The 24,736-nt window shown below is 41.1% G+C and overlaps 1 pseudogene; it reads left to right on the top strand.

Moving 5' to 3' along the window:
* Positions 1-23,076, top strand: LOC135712564 (uncharacterized; annotated as a pseudogene).
* Positions 23,077-24,736: the final 1,660 nt, after the last annotated feature.

Raw genomic sequence — 24,736 nt, 5'->3', positions numbered from 1 at the left:
GTCGCAGAGCTACGTCCAGAATGCAAAGAAGAGAGCTGGACTACATACATACAAGGTACAGAACTTCCCAAACGAAGCTCTACGAGAAGATGCTGACAAAATATGGCTGCTGTGTCATGGACGACGAAACGTATATAAAAGCCGATTTTAAGCAAATTCCGGGGTTGGAGTTTTTCACCGGCAAGACCAACCTCGATGTGGACGACAAATTTAAGAAGAAGAAAATGTCGAAGTTCGCCTCCAAATATCTCATTTGGCAGGCCATCTGCTCTTGCGGACTGAGGAGTGAGCCTTTCGTGACAAAGGGCACAGTAAATGGCGAGATCTACAAATCTGAGTGCCTCGAGAAGCGCCTTTTGCCGTTCTTGCAGCAGCACGACGAAGCTCCGCTATTTTGGCCAGATTTGGCATCATGCCAATATTCTAAAAGTGTCCTGGAGTGGTATGAGGCCAATTCTGTCCATTTTGTTCCAAAGGACATGAATCCGCCAAACTGTCCGAGGTCAGGAGGAAGATCGATGAACGCTATGTGTTCGTAAAGGACAAAAACAACGATCAAGCAGCTTGTGACCGGTAACAAACCCGCGTCACAGTGGCAGATCGGGAATTCCAAGAGTGGAGAAACGAAAAAACCAAAAAAAATATGAAGGAAGACGGAAAGACGCCAGATAGTGAAAACGGCGGAGCGAACGTGTTGTGCTAAACCAGACATTCACACCGATATCGAGCAGTAGCAAATCTCAAGTAAGTAAAACATTGTAACCATTGTATGTAGTCTACTTTTGCTTGACAAAATAAATAAATAAATAAATAAAAGATTTGATGATGTTTATTTAGTTCTGGAACTATTCGTTGCACTAGGAGCCTGGTAAGCTCATACAATTAGTCGCTGAGTGTGGTTTGGGAATTATTTAGCTGTAGCTGATGACTATTCAAGGATAGAACTTAAAACACAAAAAAACAGACACAGTAATTTTCTTACGATGTTGGAAACTAAATAGATAACCAACGATTTAATCGAGGATATGAAGACAGTCCAAGGAATCCCAGAGTTAGACGTTAGATTAAATTCTTCGTTGATTCATGTTCAGGAGTAGAAGACAAACATAATTCGCAAAACAACTATATCCCTTGTTGATACACCAGACATCTTGTGGTGGAACACCCCCTTGCTACGCGTGTGTGATGCAATATATAAAATTCGAACTCTGACCACCGTTGTTTTGCTTGAGAAGCAGCCGCGCCACACAATGTAGAATGCGGTGGAATAAAGATTCATTCGTTGTAACGCAGCAAACTCCTTAGCCTTCTTATACCAAGGCAAATCATGGCAATCCTGCCAGCTAATTGAAATCCAATTAATTCAATTAATCGCGTCGTAACATACCAAAGAAAGTTAGAAAGTCAAAAAAACGTGTGAACTATTTCAAGTGAGCAGCATGGGGTGGTTTTCGTCGTACGAAATTGTTGCGCCAGCCACCAGCAGTGCCACGAGGTGCTAACGATCGCGCTGTGCATTCTAGCAGGTGTTGCCCTTACCTACGTTCTAGTAAAAAGGCGCAGAACGGAACGACTTGTGGAACGTGCGACCAGGTTGGCAACTTTACCTTCAACAGTGCCTTGAACAGTGCCATGAGTAAATAAGTGTACAATAATATATAGCAGATTCACTCAGACTTACAAATTGTTTCGGTACGATGTTTTTAGAAAGAGCGATTCCGTTTGAGCTTGTCCAGTACCCAGATGCCATAACTGATAGCACCCTAATCTCCTACATACTCGCCCCGCATGCGAACATGGTGGACGTTAACATTGCATGCAGATACTTATGGTCTTGTCTCGGGCGCTTCCACGCTCAGCTAGGCGAAGACGATTAATTTTTTGTCCAAAGTTGACGAAATCTATCTTTCTATCTTATCTTATCTTATATATATATATAAAAGTGGGTGTATGTTTGTATGTTTGTATGTTTGTATGTTGATATGTTTGTATGTTTGTATGTTTGTATGTATGTTCCAGCATAACTCTGGAACGCATGGACCGATTTCTACCAAACTTGGCATACGTATTCCTCACTTTAAGAAGATGGTTATAGGGTGATTGGGAAGACGGGGGGTCCGAAGATTAAGCCGAGGGGCTATCAAAAGTATAACGTGCTTCGATTTTTTTTTGCATTTTTGGTACCTTTACACCACATGTAAAATGTTACAAGACATGAAAAATGTTGCACGACACGAAAAATCTTGCACGACATGTAAATTGTTGCGCGACACAACAAATGATGCACGACATGAAAAATGTTGCGAGTATGAAATATTTTGAACGACCTGAAAAATGTTGCGTAACATGAAGAATGTTGCACGACATGAAAAATGTTGCGCAACACGAAAAATGTTGCACGACATGAAAAATATTTCATACTCGCAACATTTTTCATGTCGTGCAGCATTTTTCGTGTCGCGCAACAATTTGCATGTCGTGCAACATTTTTATGTCGTATGGACAATCCAGGACAAACCTGGATACGATGGATGTGCGGCTCGACTACAGGATCTAGCAGAGAGAGTGTCAGCATCCAGAGCTGCGGAGACAGTGCAACAGCACGACGATCGAGTACAACATATGGCAGAGAGAGCAGTGGCATCCAGAGCGGCAGAGTCAGAACAACAACGTGTGGCTCGGCTACAGGATATAGCAGAGAGAGTTTCGGCATCCAGAGCTGCGGAGACTGTTCAACAACACGACGATCGAGTTCAACATATGGCAGAAAGAGCAGCGGCGTCCAGAGCGGCAGAGTCAGAACAACAACGTGCGGCTCGACTACATGATATAGCACAGAGAGCCTCAGCATCCAGAGCTGCGGAGACAGTGCAACAGCATGACGATCGAGTACAACATATGGCAGAGAGAGCAGCGGCATCCAGAGCGGCAGAGTCAGAACAACAACGTGCGGTTCGGCTACAGGATATAGCAGAGAGAGTTTCGGCATCCAGAGCTGCGGAGACAGTGCAACAGCACGACGATCGAGTTCAACATATGGCAGAAAGAGCAGCAGCATCCAGAGCGGCAGAGTCAGAACAACAACGTGCGGCTCGACTTAAGGATATAGCAGAGAGAGCCTCGACATCCAGAGCTGCAGAGACTGTTCAACAGCATGCTTTTCGAGTACAAGAAATGAGATTTTCAGCTAGAGAATCGCGGACTATGCAACATTTCAACCTAGCATTGTAAGCGTTTCACTATGATCCACGTAAGAACTATACACAACATAGCAATGTCACCATTGGGAAAATGGAATCAGTTTGCACCAATTGTCGAGCCAAAAAGTTCAAAGGTGAAGCTCCAGGTATTTGCTGCAGAAATGGGAAAGTGAAGCTTTCCCAGCTGGAACCGCCTCCACAAGAGCTCTTGAGCTACACATCAGGAGATACGCCAGAATCAAAGCATTTTCTGAGCAACATAAGAAAATACAATTCGTGTTTTCAAATGACGTCATTTAGTGCAACTTCAGTTGTTGGCCAAACTGGATTCCCGTCTACATTCACGGTACAAGGTCAAATTTATCACAAGGCGGGATCATTGCTTCCGCTGTCAGATCAACCACCGAAATTCCTACAACTGTATTTCATTGGAAATGATCAAGTGGAAACAGACCAGAGGTGTTCCTACATTTCAGGAGTAAGACGCCAGATTGTTCAAAACCTGCAAAAGATGTTCGAGGAACATAACGATCTGATAAAAACATTCAAAGCCGCGTTGGATCGTATGCCTACCGATGAGTTTAAAGTTATCATAAGAGCTGACCGCAGACCACCAGGCGAGCACGAGCGGCGCTTTAATGCACCTTAGGTAGACGAAGTTGCGGTAGTTATATTTGGTGATGATTGTGATCGACGAGATATTGTAATTCAACGACGAGGTGAATCATTGCAGCGTATTTCAGAAACTCATCGGTTTTATGATGCTTTGCAATACCCGGTGATGTTTCCCCATGGTGAAGATGGATATCATTTCAATCTGAGACAAGTCGATCCTACAACAGGTGAATCGACGAACAAGAAAATTTCAGCAATGGATTTTCATGCATATCGACTAATGATTCGAGATGATGAATGCAATCACATAATGAACTGTAGACAACTTTTTCAACAATTTGTCGTTGATATGTATGTGAAAATAGAAAGCGAACGTCTTCTTTACATACGTTTGAATCAACGTAAATTGCGAGTTGAAGATTATGTTCACCTGAAGGATGCTGTAGCAAATGATGGAAACATTGACAACCTTGGTGCGTTAGTCATATTACCAGCTACGTTTACAGGCAGCCCCAGACATATGCATGAATACACGCAAGATGCAATGACGTATGTCAGGATGTATGGTAGACCAGATCTCTTCATCACCTTTACTTGCAACCCAGCTTGGACTGAGATCACGGAGATCCTTACCAATGGTCAATCAACTAATGAACGTCACGTTTTGGTGGCGAGAGTGTTCAGACAGAAGCAACTGAAACTAATTGAAGTCATAACCAAGGGCCATATTTTTGGATGTACACAATTGAATGGCAAAAGCGAGGATTGCCACACTCGCATAATCTAATCTGGCTGGTGAACAAACTTCAGCCAACACAAATCGACGACGTCATATCTGCTGAGCTACCTGACCCAACCGAAGATCCAGAGCTGCATGCAGTGATAACGAAAAACATGATCCATGGACCATGTGGCAATATCAATTCAAGCTCACCATGTATGAAGGACGGAAGGTGTACAAAGAAATACCCACGAAATTTTATCAAAGAAACGCAGACTGGCAATGATGGTTATCCAATGTACAGAAGGCGAGGTCCAGAAGATGGAGGACTAAAAACGAAACTTAAGGTACGCAATATACAAAAATATCATAAAATTTGAATTAAAAACCGAAAGAGAAAATGAGATGAGTTTTTCTGTGTTATTATTCCTGCACGTAAAATGTTTTTTTTTTTCATTTTGAAGGAACTCAGTAATATCACGAAAACAGCACAGCTTCCGTAAGTATTAAAACTACGTTTAAAATATTTAAAGCACTTACAACACAGACAAAAAAATTAATCCAAAAATAGTACGGCTTACTCACTTTGGCAAAAAGTGAATCTGCTAACTTTTGAATAAGAATTTACCCGGCTTTTCTAGGAAAAACTTCTCGAATTTGTGGAAAATCTAGAGAGGTTTCACTCAGTCTTTTAGTATAGCCCTAGTTAACGATACTTCTCTCGATTTTCCTCATATTCGAAAAGTAAACGGTATTCTCTGTTGGGTTAAATGGGTTAAAGAGACGGGCATGCGTTTATTAAAAGCCTCTCTTTAAAGCTTCTTTTTTCTAATAATCCTTGAAAAATGCTCTTCTACTGCGTAGTCCTCAGATTTACTGTCCTGCCTGTGTTTTTTTTAGTCAGAGGAGCGTAGCGACGGGCATGCATTTACTAAAAGCATTTTAAGAAGAATATTATCTTCACTATCATTTGAGAAACGCTTTTTTACTGGGTAGCCCTCAGATTTACTGTTATGCCCGTGTTTTTTTAGTCAGAGGAGCGTAGCGACAGATATGCATTTACTATAAGCTTCTTGCCCCCATTAACCTTTGAAAAACGTTTGTCTACTGCTTTGCTCTCTGATTTATTGTCCTTCCCGTGTTTTTTTAGTCAGAGAAGTATAGCAACGAACATTCGTTTACTAAAAGGTACTGAAAGCTTCGGTCTTCGATGTACGTTAATTCGCTGTTTTTTGCAGGTTTTTAGCATTTAGCTATTCGTACTTTTCAGCTTTTTGTGCTGTTCAGGCTTCTGTGCTGTTCAGCCTTTCTTGATTCAGCGAGAGATTTCTCTTCGATTTGATGTGTTAATTTTTGTTCTATTTACGTCAAACAAATCGGCTGCTCTTTTATTCACCGTGAAGATGATTTTCCTCAGCTCAGTCCACCGAGCAAATTTTAAATTGAGTGCTACAAGATGACGTCACGCATGAAGTCTTTGACAGTTCAGTGGTAAAATTCACCGGACTTAGAATTTTTTTCGAAAAAATATTTTTGATGTTTCGAGTTTTCATTTAAAAAATAACGAGGAAATAGGCGATGAAAAGAAAAATTATTGAAAAAATCCACTCAACAAAATATCGGCTAAGTCTATGTAAACAGTACCACGAAACTGTCAAAATTTGAGGTTAGCCACCGACGGTGCAGTACCTAATAACATGAAACACTTGAGTATCCGTCGATAATTTTGAAATCACGTATAGGTAAGGACATAGACACGGTTCAGTTGTGTTGGGGGCCGTTCACGTATAACGTAACGTGAAATATTTCATTTTTCATACAAAATGAAATGTTTCACCATACAAAATGAAATATTTCGCGTTACGTAATATTTGAACGGGTCCTTGTGTGTGAACCCGATAATTAGCTTATTTGATATTTGATGCGTTTGCTTATAGAGAACTAATAACAGCAAGATTCGTAATAACAGCAAGCTACAAAAGATACTAGAAGCATGTTAATTTATTGATTCCTTTACAATTAACAAAGATGATAAAGTCTCGCAGTTGCTAATTAATTTAACTAGCATGATTCGTATTGCTTGCGACTAAGAGGATAGGATTTTTTTTAGTCAGAACATGAACTTAAGGAAATATGGAATCCCGAGCAAAGCCGGGTACACTCAGCTAGTGAATAAATAAATTTAAGAAAACAAAACTGTATTCTAATATTTACTAGTCTACGTTGCAAATTTTGGAGGATACCACGCAAACAACATTGCCGAAGATACGCATAACCTATTCGAGGAAATTCCCTCATTAGGAGTCACGGCTGATGTCATCTTGGCAGCAGCAAGCGCAGAAGACAACCCACAGCCAAATTACCGAGTAAACGTACCTATAGGATTTCGACTAACGTCGAATCTCATTGGATCGAATAACTACATCGGACCGCGAAGGATTGAAATCAGGCAAAGACTTAACAGTATTGGCATTGGAGCGAACGCATTCCCCGAATTAGAAGCTAACACACGCTTTAATTACGTGTATTTGTTACAACTCTTCGACCTAATTGACCATCTCATCTTTAAACATTCAAGGAGGAGAAACAATGGTCATCCAAACACATCCAAATGCTACCGAAGATTTAAACCTATCGTGGTTAGCAAGAACCGTACAAGCACAGTCACCTGCTAGTGACTCACCAGACCCGCGGGTATCCCATCGGATGCAAATTGGGGCTGCTCGAGCGGAAGTCACTCTCCAGGATCATTCCTCATCGATCGCCGATTGAGGAAAGACGTATTTTTAATAACCGCCGCGAATCGCGTGCAATTGGTATCATATATCAATTGCAGTATAATCGTTTTCGAATACGGTGCACCGACCATTGACACAGTTTCGCTAACTCATAGTACAAATATAAGTACAACTTAATCTGTATAAGAAGTTTTTTTTTACCAAAATGCCGCCAATGGGCGGCACAAATAACTTCCCCCCTCTGGGGGGAGCAAATCCCGTCATAACGGGCAAATTTATGATAGTGGGAAATGCAGACGTAAATCAAAATCTAGTAGACGTTTCTGCTTTTCTTATTGAAAAAACAATCACCAAAATATAAAAAAAAACTGCGTGATGGAAAAATTCTGGTTCAAACAAAAAGTGCAAGATCTGCACAAAATTTGCTAAAGTGTGAAAGTGAGCGAACATAAATCCCTAAATAAGTGTCATGTGGTTGTGTCATGCCGGGAAGTGACGTGCGAAGAAGAATCAACGATTGCTGATAATCTGAAACCTCAAGGTGTCACCAACGTAAGACGAATAATGAAAAAAGTCAACGGAACGTCGACCAAGACTGCAGCCCTGGAATTAACAATAAACAGTCCGAACGAACCAGCAAGCATAAAAATTGCTTATATGCACGTTCCAACGCGACCCTACTACCACCCGAAACCACGTAGGTGTGTGTATGAGTCTCGTTTAAGGGGGCAGTAGCAGCAATCACAGTAACAAATAGATTGATGAAAAAATTAAAATGACGTCAATCCTTGATATTATCAAAACTGCCTCCATGCTCGTACCCGAGTATGATGGCAACAGCGAAAATTTAAACAGAATTGTTTCGGCCATTACCACCTTAAAAACATTACTCGACAATAACAACAGAGCGGCCGCGATACCGGTCGTGCTTTCGAAGCTGTCCGGCAAAGCTAGGTCAGCTGCGGACGATAACCCGCAAGATCTAGACACCATCATCAATGGTTTACAGTTAAATGCCTCAAAATAGACAGTGCGGTTCTACGCTCAGGCGGAAAACATACAGGTCCCCCAACAACTGAATGTTGGGGGTATGACGGGTACGACAGGAACGATTGTACAACCAGCGCAACAGTCAAACCAACAAGTAGCACTAGCGAATATTGTGAGACGCTAAAATGCTACAACATTAACACATCATGCACAAATTTTATAAATATCCAATTAGCTGCCTCCTATCGAGTGTGTACTCTTCTAGTGGACACTGGAGCGGATGTGTCAATATTAAAATCAAACGTCATTAATGAAAGCGAACTTGTTAACATTAATGAAACGTGCTCAATTACGGGCATTACTCAACAAAAAATAGAAACTATCGGAACAATATCAACAGATATCATCTGTCCTGATAACATTCTTATTAATCAAAAATTTCAATTAATCGCAGATGAATTTCCAATACCAACTGACGGAATTTTAGGAAGGGATTTCCTAACTAAATTTTGTTGCAACGTCAATTATGACTCATGGATATTGACTGTATTCCATGAAAATAACGAAATCGAATTCACCATTCAGGATAACCTGAGGGACATTTCGTAATACCACCCAGATGCGAAGTCCTGAGAATTATCGACTCTCGACTACCTCAAGGAAACTACTTCATGGACTCGGCAGAAATTCTTCCAGGTGTTTGTTGTGCAAAAGCTATAATAAACACTAGAAACCATCTAATAAAAATTATCAATACAACCCCTGAAATGATTAAAATTAGCAAAACTTTTGATAGAATATATAAACCATTAGAAAATTTTGATGTTTTCACTTTTAATAAGATTCTCAAAATAGACAGGAACGTCTCCTCACGGAACTGAAACTTGATGGAGTCCCAAATGAAGCTAAACCGAGCTTAACGAGTTTATGCTCAAAGTTTAGTGATATTTTTGCACTCCAGGATGATAAATTAACATGCAATAATTTTTATAAGCAAGAAATATTGCTAAATGATCAAACGCCAGTCTACACCAAAAATTATAGAATCCCCGAAAATTACTAAACGACAACATTATTCGTCCTTCGGTATCACCCTACAATTCCCCAATACTGCTTGTACCAAAGAAGTCAAATGAAGGTACAAAGAAGAATTGGAGACTTGTAGAAACTGTGCTGACTTCTTATTGTGAATATCAAGTCCTGGTGAAAAGTAACAGTGATGAAAACTACAAAAGCCTGGAAATAAATTTCGGGCAGTTCAGACGTAGAACATTTAAAAATTATGAATACCGCTACCAATATAGTGTTTTCAAAGAATTTGTGAAATCAGACATTCAGAGCTACACACTTAAAAAAATTCATGTAAATTTAGGTGCTCTGAGAGTGACATATACGAGCGTCAATTTTGACACACAATTGAGTCATAAAAGACGCAAAATTCAGCTCAATCAAACGTACTTTCGAACTTTTCAGTCTCAGAGCACTTAATTTTACATGACATGTTAGTTTACGTCTCATCCTTTATGTCAAAGATGAATTCCGTCACGTGTAAAATTATGTATTTCTAAGTGTGTATGTTTTAATGATGAAGGTGTAAATAAGCAAACGAGTGTGCAAATTTTGAAAACAGAAGTTCTGTGACATGTGAATCTTACATGTCATAAAATTCTAAAACCATGTTTGCTATCCTTATTTCCAAGAACCATTAATTTCAAGACCACACTCGTGGGGCCTTGCTTCAAATATTTCCCCAAGTTAACGAACTGCATAAAGTGGTTCGATGATCGAAAACACATGTCAGCGATTCCACTTTCCGTCCCATAAGGATCATGTTCACATTTCACTGTTGCCAAGGCTGCTCTAGTGATTTGTTACCAAGCAGCTATTAACGTCTTCTCCATTGCATACGCCATTATCTCAGTTTACAACGCTCTCTCAATTCGAATGTCGATCGCCGATTGGTGATCGCTTACATAAGGCAGGAGTAAATAACTTGACTTCAGATGTTTTCCGTAGGTAATGTTGTATTTCTGATTATTAACGTTTAAACCGTCAGCGAAAACGTTTCGATCATTAAGGAGTATCACTCTCCCTGTCCTGGGTAAATCACCCAATTCAGAGGACATTACAAATGTAACATGTGCACGCCACGTGTCATTAGACCGTGTGAAACCGTGAGAAGCCAATTCTCCCGTAGGAAAATCTGTACCGATACTAAAAACCGTAATAAAGACCCGATTCACAATTGAAGAAGAGAGTCTAACTCTATATCACGGCCATTAGATGGCGACCGTGACAGGACTTGAAACCAGTCAAAGTATTGTGCAAACCGGGACTTGGCCCGAAACTAGTTAAAGTGATGGAACTTGGCCTAAAAAGAAACCAGTGAAAAATAAACCCTAATCATGGGGAAAAGTGCATCTAAATCTGCAGTACAGCATAATGCTCACCCACAGATCAGAATAATTAATACCCAGGAACTGCATGGTGAGTAGTTGGACAATAACGCGTTCGTATTGTACATCATCCTATCAATAAAAGCCTGTGGTGTACCTTTAAACTTCCATTTCCTACATTCCTTTCTGCTTAACTTTAAACAACAATGTTTGGTCATCGTTTCCAAAACCTACTTCCAAGCACACAATGTGCTTGCCAGTAAACTTACTTATTTCCTCATGCCACCACACCAGAAGCCTACAACTAGGTCCTAAGAACGTAAGCTACGACGGTCACTCATGCTCACATAAGAATGTATGACAGAGCATGTGTAGAGAGAAAAAGAGAATCGTACAATAAGCTAGGCGTAAGCATTATCTTGAAGTGTAGCTGAAGTACTAGAATGTAAGATATAAAATATGATTGGAATAAACAACTGGACGGATTCTTGATCAATTCTTGTGTATAGTCGTCACGTCCGAAACTCCAACTAATGGTTAATGGGGGCTAGCATAATACTGCTTGGTCGATGTTGGCAGGAGTCCGGACCGGAACTATTGGAGAGTTCCTCAAACAGACAGGGACAACCAAAAAACCAACGAGGATATGAAGACAGACCAAGGAATACCAGAGTTAGACGGGAGATTAAATTCTTCGTTGATTCGTGTTCAGGAGTAGAAGACGAACATAATTCGCGAAACAACTATCTGACCAAGAGGGTGTAGCTGTTAAATAGACGTTCCGTTAAAGCTTCTCACCGGAAGAAGGATAAATAAGTGATTGATATTTCTGTCAAAATGTTGGCTCGGCGACACTCATGGCCAAAATGTTCCTTGAGCCGTTAAGAGACCCGGTGCCGATGGGTGCCAACTTTTTGCCGTGTAACACAGAAGAAGTAGTCAGTGAGAGAGAGGGTAAAGGGTCACAGTACAGCCCTGTGATGTGGGCAGATCCCCTTATACCTTTGAACATGACAGTGGGTTCGGTTAATTCTGCAATAGACCGGCTTCCTGCGGTGGGTGTAAGCGTTAACAATAAATACGATTTAGTTGAACCGCAATTGACAGATCAAGGCTTGTTGCTCAAAGCAATCATCGAAACAGAAAGCAATCCTACCATACTGAGGACTATGTTGCCAATCAAAGGGCTTAAAGATATGAGCGCGTTGATCTGCTTGATGGAAACAGCGAGGCGAACAGGGTTTCAAGCCATGACAGACGAGGCACCATTGCTTAGGCTTGGCCTACTAATGCACTGTCTTGCTCCGCTTGAATGGATGGCCTATTCAACAAGTTGTGTTCAGAACGTCTGTGCAAATGGATATGCTTCGGTAGCTGGTACGAAACGAACCTGGTCACCCGCTCCAACCTTGTCTTCCCAAACACAGATTGGTATCGAAGAAAGTTCTTCGACCATTTACTGGCGAACAATAGGGCAATACGCTAGGCTAATTAGCGGGCAAGCGCTGGATGAAGATAAGCTGGTTCGTGCAACAAACAGTTTTGTCAGTGTTGGTGAAGTGAAATTCATTCCTGTTCGGATGAGCTGGAGGGGTCAGTCGTGGTTAGGTGTAAGGGCCACACTACGACAAAGTGGTGGAACCACGCCGTAACAGTCTCTGTCCCTGTTGATGTCCATGACATCAAGACAAAAACTAACAAACTCGAGCTGAAGTGTATGCCTAAAGCGGCCACAGTGTACATACCCGGATCTTACAAACACATATGCCTAGTCATCGTTGACGTTGTGGAAGCGTCCTTTCCTAAAACAGAGTCGTACTACCTCGGTAACACATACAGTGACCGGCATAAAAAAAGATCCACCGGCTCACTTATTAGATAAATCGGTTTTCTTTCCCAAGCACTTTTTAAAAGCTATATTATTGCACGTTTTAAGCTTGTTATAGTACGTGCAAGAGTTTCAATATACGAATCAGTTCAGTACGAAATTCAAACGCACCCCTTGTTTACGGTATGACATAAAAAAAGATCCACCTGTAGAAAAAAAATTTGCCGTGTAAATTCCGTTGACATACCCCTCACAATTCCTAATGTTGACATTTGTTTATTTACATTCATCGCAAATCTCTGCTGCAGCGCTGAGAAGTAAACGTATTGTGCGAAAGTAACGAGTTTTTGAAAGTTCAAATATGGGTGGAAAGAAAATCTCGTATCAAATTCGGAATCTAATCGTTCGTGACTTTGAGAAAAACGAATCTCAGCGCAAAATTGCCGAAAAATACTCTGTGAGTCGCGGTGCGGTTCAAAAGATAATTTTGAAGCACCAACGGGTTGGAAGCGTTGCAGATCGATCTGGACGAGGACTTAAACGTAAATCTGATCACCGAGAGGACTCCAGAATCATCCGGGAAATCAAAAAGGATCCGTTTGTTACCATCCGCGGAGTGAAAGAAAAGTTGAACCTAACAATATCCGAACGAACAATTCGACGCCGCATTGCTGAGCACGGCTTAAAGAGTTATTTTGCTCGGAAGCGGCCGTTCATCAGCAAGGTCAATAAGGAAAAGCGTCTGAGGTTTGCAAGAACCCACATCAATAAGCCCCTGGAATTCTGGAAACGTGTTATCTGGTCAGATGAATCGAAGAGTTTGCGAGTATGGCGGAAAAGCGATGAAGGGCTCCAGGACAAACATCTTCAAGCAACCATGAAGCACGGTGGAGGAAATATTATGGTCTGGGGTTGTTTCTCATGGTTTGGTGTGGGAAATCTGGTCCTGATCAATGGGATCATGACAGCGGAAGGCTATATTGACATTCTTAACGAAAATTTGGAAGAGTCTTTGCTAAAAATGGAATTGGAAGACAACTACATCTTCCAGCAGGATAACGATCCCAAGCACACGGCAAAGAAAACGCTCGCATTCTTTCGAGCCTGTCGCATCAAACCCTTGGAATGGCCACCCCAGAGCCCTGACTTGAACCCAATCGAGAATCTCTGGGCAATTCTCGATAACAGAGTGGAAAAGACCGGCGTAACCAACAAGCAGACATATTTTGCTGCCCTGGAGAAGGCCTGGAATGAACTGGATCCACAGCACCTCAGAAACCTGGTCGAAAGCATGCCGAAACGACTGCAGTCCATTATCGAAGCGAAGGGAGGTCATATTAACTACTGACCAGCTGATCATAATCGATTTTGTATGATTATAACACATGAAACATACAAGGCGACTTACTCGGGTAACAAGGACTTTGGAAAGATTGGACACAAGATGACGCAATACCGAGGCACCTGCTGTGACGATGACGCTAGTGGACTGTATGGCCGCGTGGAAGGTAATTTGTAGCGGGTTGCTATCACACGTCAACCCCGGAGCGATAGAAGTCAAGCTTGCGGTTTTGGCTACAAGCACAGGTTCGGGGGATTCTCAGTCTGGACGGATGAAGCCAAGGCTAAGAAAGAAGTCAGCGCAGAGGATAGTTACCTTGAGCTACTTAGCGATATGGGCCTAGACGAAGAGGATGAGCCGGATGACATCTATGGGTGGTTCGAACTGCTCAAACAGGCTGAGACCGAAGCAGACGAGGAATACGGGGTTTTCGAAACAATGGTGCAACCAAAAGGGACTTGATTAAATCACTGATAGATAAGAAATTCGTCACGAAAACTGGTGACACAAAAGAAATTGATCATATCAGTGGGGTAACTTGTGCTGATCCGGCGAAGGACATAGTTATAGGTGATCACACAATCCCGGATTGGTTTACATCTTATGGTACTACCGCGGAAATGCCAGACAGAGTGAAGTATTACAGTTGGTGGAGGGTGGATCCACTCCATTCTCTGTGTAAAGGTCTGGTTAAGTGTGATGACGGCACAAAACCAGTTTTAGGAGGTTTTATAGCCGGCGAAATTCAATATGAAGTGAGAAAAAAATAAAATAAAATAGGAATGGTAAAGATGGCTCCATTATTGTTGAGTGTGCAACAGGAGCAAACGTAAGTGATGTGAAAAATGGTATTGAAAGCAATCTGGGTGAAAAATATAGTGCTGTGCTCTAGATTGAAAATAGTGGGCATGAGCGATCAGTTTTCCTCCGATGTCTTTATTGACTACTTAAAAAGTCAAAATGAAGACATCGCTATTAATGATGTAAAAGTAGTGAACATGTTTGAAAATCCACGCTTCACTTATAACAAGTTTAGTGTTGTAATTGAAGTCGATGTCGATACTTATAAATGTTTGTTATGTGCGAAAAAAGTAAATGTTGGGTTTGATCGGTGCTCGATAGTTCCCGCGATTAATGTGTTGAGATGCTTCAAATGTGGAGAATTTGGGCACAAGAGCATGGATTGCAAAAATTGCGATAGATGCTTTAGGTGCAGCCAACAACACAAAACGTCGGAATGTACGTCAACTGTATTGAAATGTATTAAGTCAGCATTTTGGCATAACCAGCAAGTATGGGAACGATTGCCTCCATCGTGTCTCACCGTAAATTGTTCAACTAAAAATTACACCTCGTCAGCATGTTTCAAGTCAGGTAGCTGGTTACTATACGTAGAATTAAAGACAGCACATTTTAACTCCAACATCGGTTGTGTCCAGTTGTACAAAGATATCACATCCACGTACCGATAAGTTATCGGTGAAGTTTCATCTGGGGCTGACTCGCTTGATGCTAGTTGGGCCCCGAAAAATATTAAAACCAGGGAAGATGCCACATGGCGACCAGTGAACAGGCGTGCCTTCTTCGAAAAGTGAATCGATCGTATCATAACGACCAGAAAATAAAGATAAAGTGTGTACTTTGATTTGGTGCTAAAGTTCTTATAGCGTATCCTGTATTGTGATGTAAAGTGCCCCGTGAAGTGACTGTTAAAAATGGGCAATAGAAAATCGTCAGCTGCAAAGGTAGAAACCACCGGTGATAAAGATGTGACGATTATCGCCAACCAAGAAATGCACACCATCTACCACGACGAACACGAAATCAAACTCTGGTTGATTTTAATCATCGTTGCTGTTCAGTTACTGTTGCTGTGCTACAAATTACTGCAGCGAAGAGAGCGCCACCGTGCTTTCAAGTCAAGGCAAAATCTAGACAGAATAACAGATACCTTGTGAACATTCGAAAGTTACGTTTTGTAAAGTTACGCTACACATTCCTATAAAACAACGTGTTTTGATTCACGTGCAACAGTGCAAAAAAAAAACTTAATTAAACCTCGGTAATATCACAAGAAATTGCACATCATCGACGGGCGAGCGCGTGCCCTCGACTATACAACCCCAGCAAGGACGAAATACAAATGCACGCAGCGATAACCCGAGATGTCCAAACGATATCGGATGTGGATGCGGCAAGAAACACAAATATGGTGATGTAAAACATTTTTTTTAGCTAATACAAAATTCTCGTTCTTTTGAAAAATATCGATAAATGGAATTAGAAGAGATCAAATATGAGATAGGATTTACACATTTCCGAGTTGAATTCCATATTAATTAAATTCACAAAAGCGCCGAATAGACCTTATAGCAGGAAATTTTTAATCCGTAAGAAAAATCTACTAAGGATTTCGTTGTCAACATTTCCCAGTGTCTCTAAGCAGAGAGGTTTGGTTAAAACAGCAGCCACTGGCCTTGGAGCTAAGTGGAAGAACATGCTAAACCGCCTTCCACAGAATCATTTCGAGGATTACAAGACGAGAGGTGTAAATGAGACACAAAGAGGTGATTATGTTTCGCGAGGTGGCTTAAAGATGGCTGAGATCATTGAAAAGTGTAGTGTACCTACATGCTTCCATCAAAATTCAACATAGACACATTAAGCAACGCTACTTCAGTGTCTGCTTAAGTCAGCATTTTGGCATAACCAGCAAGTATGGGAACGATTGCCTCCATCGTGTCTCACCGTAAATTGTTCAACTAAAAATGACTCCTCGTCAGCATGTTTCAAGTCAGGTAGCTGGTTACTATGCATAGAAATAAAGACAGACTTTCTAACTCCAACATCGGTTGTGTCCAGTTGTACAAAGATATCACATCCACGTACCGATAAGTTATCGGTGAAGTTTCATCTGGGGCTGACTCGCTGGAAGCGAGTTGGGCCCCCCCAAAAATATTAATTACCCCGGATGCCACATGGCGACCAGTGACACGGAGCCTGTAGTGCCTTAGTTAAAAAACCGTGCTCTGTGTGCTAAAAAAAACCCAGATTGAAAAAGACGCTTCGTAAAGTGTGAATTTGAATAGAAGGCTTCTATGACAATTAACGATCGATTATTAGATTGTGATGGTTGAATCGTGAAACGCCGCTCAAACTTGCAATGAAATCATCGACAGCATAAACATTGAAACCGTGTTCAAATATAGCGTGTAATTCGTAATTGAAAATTAAGCTATCAGAACTGCAAACTAAGATCTGAAGATTCAAATGTGAATGCAACAGAAGAGAAGTTTGATCTGGGGCTGACTCGCTGGAAGCGAGTTGGGCTCCCCAAAAATATTAATTACCCCGGATGCCACAATGGTCTCCTGAAGGAAATGTTGTTGATCTCGGATGTGGCAGAGGGGGATGGAGCCAACGAATGGTCATGGAAGACCGTGTGACTAGGGTGTATGGATACACAATTGGAGGAAAGGAAGCAAATCTCAAGAACTGGAGCTTGGGAGAACCAACATGACCGAGGTCAGGAGGAAGATCGATGAACGCTGTGTGTTCGTAAAGGACAAAAACAACGATCAAGCAGCTTGTGACCGGTAACAAATCCGGCATAACAGTGGCAGATCGGGAATTCCAAGAGTGGAGAAACGAAAAAACCAAAAAAAATATGAAGGAAGACGGAAAAACGCCAGACGGTGAAAACGGCGGAGCGAACGTGTTGTGCTGAACCAGATATTCACACCGATATCGAGCAGTAGCAAATCTCAAAAGCTTGGGAGATCCAACATGACCGAGGTCAGGAGAAAGATCGATGAACGCTATGTGTTCGTAAAGAACAAAAACGACGTATACAAACAAAGAGATCAAGCAGCTTGTGACCGGTATCAAATCCGGCATAACAGTGGCAGATCGGAAATTCCAAGAGTTCTGCAGGCCAAGAAGAGCACAAGGCTGGCTGAAGTACATGAGACGCCGATGGGACCCACAAATCCACGTCCTGAAAAGGAGAGATAGGGACACGGCAGGAGATGAGGAGGAGCCCAAAAAACGCAGCGACGGCGAGGAAGGCTTCAAGGAGAAGGGAGGATATTGTGAGTAGCGTAAAGTCGAGAACCAGAAGGATAAAAGGAAAAAACAGAAGGCTACCCCTCCGTCTTAACCCAAAGCTCCGGCGAGAATACCTAGACACTCTGACGGCCGCATACAAAACGTCGATCGAGAAATTGGTCGGTCGTCGCATCGCCGAACAACCAGGGGCATTTGCTTTGACCCATGCATCATGGGACCAGAATACAAATTTCACCAGAATGGGTGCTGCACTGGATATGTTCCTCGCTAGGTTCCCAGATCATCCGTATTCTCGAGTTCGCTCTCATTCTCAGAATTCTAAACTTGTCTCTCCCCGAATTAGCGCAGTGAATCTGGACATCTAGCATTGCAGATGACCTCGAGCGCATCTTGAAACCCGATGAAGAGATCGACGATAGGTTCTCATATACCCCCTATTTATCCAGTATCAAGTTATCTAGCAAGAGTCCATACTCAGCTACGGTGAATCCAGACCTTCAATTCTCGTGTCAGATCATCCAACGCCAGGCTAGTGGGTGAAATCAATGTCCACGAAGCGATAGCCAACGCCGCTATCCTTAATTATGTTCGCGGAACTCGCAGCGAGCTCACTCCTCTGTTCTACAGAGGAGCAGACAGTGTCCTCGGCCAGTCTGTTGATCTTGACAACGAATCTGATGATGGAGGAGCCGAGAATCTCATCCGAGCAACTGAGCCGACCGAGCCTCATCCTCATCTCCGGTAATGGGTCCCTCACTACATGTTGCGGAACATGTATACTGCTTAGTCGATGTTGGCAGGAGTCCGGACCGGAACTATTGGAAAGTTCCTCAAACAGACAGGGACAACCAAAAAACCAACGAGGATATGAAGACAGACCAAGGAATACCAGAGTTAGACGGGAGATTAAATTCTTCGTTGATTCGTGTTCAGGAGTAGAAGACGAACATAATTCGCGAAACAACTATCTGACCAAGAGGTTGTAGCTGTTAAATAGACGTTCCGTTGAAGCTTTTCACCGGAAGAAGGATAAATAAGTGATTGATATTTCTGTGGCTCATGCCAAAATCTTATCACGATTAATTTCGAATTTAATGTGCTTGTAGGCGCAATTGGCTAATCAAATTAATAAAAAACACGGAGGTAACTCATCGTTCAACAGTTCACCTGTGGTGGATTGCGGTCTCACTTACCATCCATGGGAAGCGATCAAACTTTTCGTTCCCATAAACCACGAGGAATGAATGTTTTTGCTGACTTGAATTATTATGTGGAACGCCTTCGCCACATGCTTTCGTCAACTGAAGTCGTCATTGTATCGTTTAGCTAACATACGCAAAAATCGAAGCATGGTACAGAACTGTATGGAAGAGAAATAAACATTATTCTACCCACAACCGTCACAGTGTACAGTTCACTTTCAACCGAACGATCCTGGTAGTCCGTAAGGATAGCATTTCGTGGCTGATCCTGCCATTCCAGTGCAGTGTAGTGTGTTTTGTGCTGAGTAAATTTTTTTGCCTGGCGGAAGAATGAAACAAGGAACAGTAATTTCGACATCGATGTGCATGCAGTTATCGAGAATATGATCCAAAATAGAAAGCGGAGCCCTGGTAAATAATTAGCATCGAGAGAGAGACAGACGACATAGTGACAACGTGATGAAGCTCTGCAAGTAAAAGAAAATCGATATTAACTAAATGTCTACTGAAGAAAGAATAGAACTCATCTCTAAGATAGAAGGTAACTTGAGCCGATTACTTTTGAATTTAAAAAAAAGCTCCAAGACGGAATTACACCCGTATCACATTATTTAAAAAAATGGACATTGCGAAACGACCGTTAAAATAAATGATCATCTAGATCATTTTCATACAGTAGATCTAGATTAATACTGTTGATCATTTCCAAAAGAAAAGTCCGCTCTACGATTGGGCGACCAAAATGATGGAGGTCAGGAGGAAGATCAATGAACTCCATAACTTCGTCAAGGATAAGAGCAACGTCCACAACTTTTCAAATCTGATGTCGCCAGCGGACCAACAGAAATGCATAACTTCAACCACAGTGGATGGAAACTGACCTGCAGCGAACTGCGTATTTCAAAACGTTCGGACTTACAAAAATGATCACTTGTGATCAATCCAAAAGCATTAGAAACGAAAAAATTTAACGAATTGATAAATGAACAAGGCATAGCCATTCATTTCGCCAGTTGCAGCTTCCACATTACGCTGCTTGAGATGTACATGGCTAACAGAGACAAGGTGGAGAATCTTGCTCTTTATCAGGGTTTGGCATTGATAATCACCCTGTACAACGAACGTAGACACTCCACCACCAACCTAACGCCTAGACAAATTATTTTTGGAACCTCCTCCTCCCTAAACCCAGACGAAATAAATTTGGTAAAGCCGAGAACACTTCAGACTACAAATTCCTCTAATAACGAATAACGTGTCCAAGAAACTCGTGGCAAGTGTTGGTAAAAAGTGAAGCGAAACCTACGCCTCATGGTCATAGATATCGTTTAATAGACATTAAAACTGAGGCCGATAAAACAGTAACTGACGAGACAAACATCAAACACGCCCAAGAAAAACAAAAAAAGATCCCCAACATAAGACCTTCATCCGTACTATCTTTCCAGGCTATGCCTTCTGACGCAAAGCGATGTTCACGCGACCCGCCTAGAATAAGCCATAATTATGTTAGGATTATACATCGTATAAACCCCTATATAAGGAAAATTTTGTAAATCGAATGTTTTCGTTAGTCTTAAAACGTCTGTCGATCTGTTAAGATCCGAATTCCTTCCAGCCAGTACCTTCCATCAGGTTTTAAACTAAGATTACTGATGAGACCAGAATCTCTAATTTAGTGAGAAGTTCAGTCCTCAGTCTACAATCAAAGTCCAAACATCTGATGCTAAAAGGCACTCCTTTTCTTTCTATCAAAATAACCACGCTATTGTAACAGTCTCTTAATTTAGTAGAGTAACTGTCTTAGCGTCTTGAACAGTTTTTTGAAAGAATCGAGAAAAAAGGCACTCGCTCCAGCAGTCTCGGCAGAACAACGGCGTACCATCCAAACCGTTCGGCGTGGTAAGTAAACCTTCGTGTGATTAAACAAAGCTCGGGACAGCTTGTTTTAACTCCTCTGCCATCCGTGCCGAACATTGGTGGCTCCAGAGAGGAAAAATCCTCACAATCATAAGTGGATGGTGTGCTCGACGCCAAAAGAGCGAGCTGTAAAGTGAACGGTGTAAGTTAGCATCGTGGTAAGTGCGCGACACGGTTAGAACTACGAGCAGAAGAGTTCGTTAAGAGGTTCTAATCGTAAAACCACAATTAACAGAATAAGTGTAGCCGTGTGCTGAAATCTAACGAAGCAATCGTCACCGAAAAGAGCAATATAGAGGCGGAGAAAAATTGTGTGTTAGCTTGTTAGAAAATAAAAACGGCGAGTTACACGGGCAGTGAAAATTGCGATTTAGAGCCGGGGAAGAGCATGCTTACCTCGAAGTAGGAAGCAAGGAGAACAATTATAACAGTGAATGTAAGTGATCTTCAAGAAGAGAAAAACAACCACAATCCGTGGTTGACCGGTAACAACCAATTTAAGCGGAGTAAACCGTAAGTAATACCTCTTATATATATACATATATATTGAGTGAACTGGTGCAGTTAAAAAAAAAAGATTTTACAAATGCTTGATTTATTACAAGAAATTAATTGTCTAGCTGAACGTTTTCGATCGACGACTAGAAATAGTAAAACATTCCAGACGGTATAAGACTTGGATAGGACGACCTTTGCAACCAGGGGTAGTTAGTGAGACAAGAAATTTTCCACTCATACTCTGGCCTGATACTGATAGGGAAGAAAATTATCGTCAAAGTGTGACGAAGTATATTAAAATTAAAAATTCAAGAAGATAATTCAAGCGTTAATGATTGCACCAGTAGCAGTAATAATTCTGAAGATTCCACTGTTAAACAAAAGTAAGCTCAGGTTAAAAGCTATTTGACTTTGAGAGCTAAGGAGCCGGTCAGTAGTTGTAAAGCCTAATCTCTTACTAAACTAGTGAGATAAGATCTTCACATTAAGGCTATTTGAATTTGTGAGCCAAAGAGCCAGTCAATAACCTAGAAATGTCGAAGTTCTTCGTAATAAATAAAAACGGGCACTGCCGCTTGTGTACGCAACCCGACAAAAAATAAAATATGGTCGCTTGCGACGAATGCGACAGATGGTTTCATTTGGATTGTGCCAAACTACCACGAGAACCAACCGCTGAGGAACCTTTCTTGTGTGTCAAATGCACCACAATAAAGGAACAAATTGAAAAATTAACACTTGAAACCACTCAAGTGGCTAAGATAGAAAATCCCTCTCAGCAGGATGTCTTCAAAGCTCAATACGAGGCTATGTCTGGTATCTTGCAATCAATTCATGATATGAAAAAGGATAAGAAATGTGAAGAGGAAGAAGATGAATCCAATTGGACAGTATTCCTCAAACGTCCAGCCTTAATTAACCTACCAAGGTTCTCTGGATCGGCAAAAGAATGGCCAAAATTCAAGAAAATTTATGATGATACAACCACGGAAGGAGAATTTTCTGATAATGAAAATTTAAATCGATTGCAGCAAGTTTTGGTAGGAAACGCTACCAAGAGTGTTCAACCACTTATGTTGGACCCGGAAAACGTTCCAATCATAATAAGAAGATTGGAACAAAATTTTGGAAGACCAGAACTTATTTACAAGGAGTTATTAAATGACATTCTCAAAAAACGAAAGGATCACAAGTCTATTGTGGTGGATATTTCAGATGCCCTAGAAAATATGGTCTCCAATTTGGAGGCTATAAAAAACGTTGATTACCTACACTGTACGAAAATTACCGTATGGTATACAAGTACAGTGGACAGAAGTAACTCTTAAGAATGAACATAGTCCTAGTTAGAAAGATTTAAGTTTATGGTTGAAACCTCATGCGGCTACACAAAGGTTGATGCAAATACAACCGCAGCCACAGGAAAGACATGAAAACAGGAATAGAGTTAATATGCATTATGAAACTAAAACTGCTTGCCTGTTATGTAAAGAACATCACAAACTAATTCATTGTTCCAAATTTAAGGCAATGAACATTGACACACGAATTCAGGTAATTAAAAGAAATAAATTGTGAAATGCCTGAATGGCAATCATACAATGATCGACTGCTTTTCCAAACGAAAATGTGGAGAGAATGGCTGCACTGGCAGTCACAATATATTGTTACACAAAAATAAATATCTTAAAAATAACTCTCCTAAGCGATCGAATCCAACATTTATTAAGGATTCTAAGCCAGCCATTCTAAAGGAAGAGATAGGAACGTCAAATGTTCATCAAGCACCAAAACCTAATATTTTTTTATCAGATTATTCCCGTTACTTTACGCAACGGTTCGTATAAGGTCAATACATACGCATTTTTAGACCCAGGTGCTTCACTGACGCTACTAGACGAAAGTATTGCTGAGTAGTTACATTTAGAGGGCAGAAGTGATCCACTCAAACTAAAGTGGACACAAAACTTTTCCCGTGAAGAGACAAATAGCAAGCTTGCGAATTAAGGGAGAATAAGAAAGAGAATATACGCTTAAGGGTGTTGGAACAGTTTGTGATCTGCACCTTCCAGTGCAATCTCTTGATTATGAACAATTAACCAAGAGATGTCCACACTTGCGAGGTCTTCCGATAAAGAGCTACGGAAATATTCAATTAATTTGCTTAAATCATAGCCATTTGTTAGCACCATTCTCAAGAAGAGTGGCAGGAAATGGTGATCCAATTGCCATCAAAACTAAATTGGGATGGTTAATATTTGGAAACCAAACCCACTTGGAAATCGTAAATCCAGAGCATGTATGCGTAATCCAGCATCAAGATGAAATGCTCACGGTAATGAATAAATATTTTTCAATTGAAGACTTTGACTGAAACAATGCCTCAATGCACAGAAATTTTAAGAACGCAGGAAATTATTGACAAAACCTTAAAGCGCAAAGAAAATAGATATGAAATTGGATTGTTGTGGAAGGAAGATAACTTCCAATTTCCAGAGAGCTATAATAACGCGTATAAACGCTTACGAACTTTGGAAAATAAATTGAAAGGAGATGCCAGTCTAAAGAAATGGGTAAGCGACACCATTAAAGATTATGTTGACAAAGGTTATGCTCGAAAGCTAAGCGAACAGGAAATTAGAGACTGGTCTGATAACATCTACTACCTCCCACACTTTGTGGTTATTAATAAAAACAAGCAACCTCCGAAACCTAGATTAGTGTTTGACGCAGCTGCAAAAACCCACGGTTGTACTGTAACAGATTTTCCCAAAATCATGCATCTGCGATCTTGAAGTTTTCTAATAAATTAACCGCCCTCTTGAATCCTATGTTTTGTAGTATTCTGAGTATTTAGATTTATGTGTGTTGTTTTGTGATTTGTGGTCCGCTGGCAGCTTTGTTACATCGAGCGAATGTGAGTGTGAACGCGACTGACTTCCGGTATATATGGTTGTGTGTGTGAAGTATGAATGGAAAAGTAGGTACGAGCGTGAGCCAGAAAAAAGGAGAATCAATTGTCTCTCAACCCTCACCACGTTCGGACGGGAAAATATAAAGTTAAAGAAAAGTGAACCGCGTGTTTTAATTGTTTGATTGACTCCACAACTTCAGAAGTGGGATTCGATCTGTTTAGAAGAATTTTCGGTGATTCCTGTGGAAGTGAGTATGGAAAACCGGATGAACAAGCAAGAGCTTCAGGAATGGTTGCAGGCACA

The sequence above is a fragment of the Ochlerotatus camptorhynchus genome, unplaced genomic scaffold (genome assembly GCF_037179485.1).
Source record: "Ochlerotatus camptorhynchus isolate MF236.1 unplaced genomic scaffold, CSIRO-AGI_Acam_v1.1 ptg000493l, whole genome shotgun sequence".
NCBI lineage: Eukaryota > Metazoa > Arthropoda > Insecta > Diptera > Culicidae > Ochlerotatus > Ochlerotatus camptorhynchus.
The sequence above is the reverse complement of the archived record's forward strand: the minus strand, read 5'-3'. Positions and strand labels throughout refer to the sequence as shown.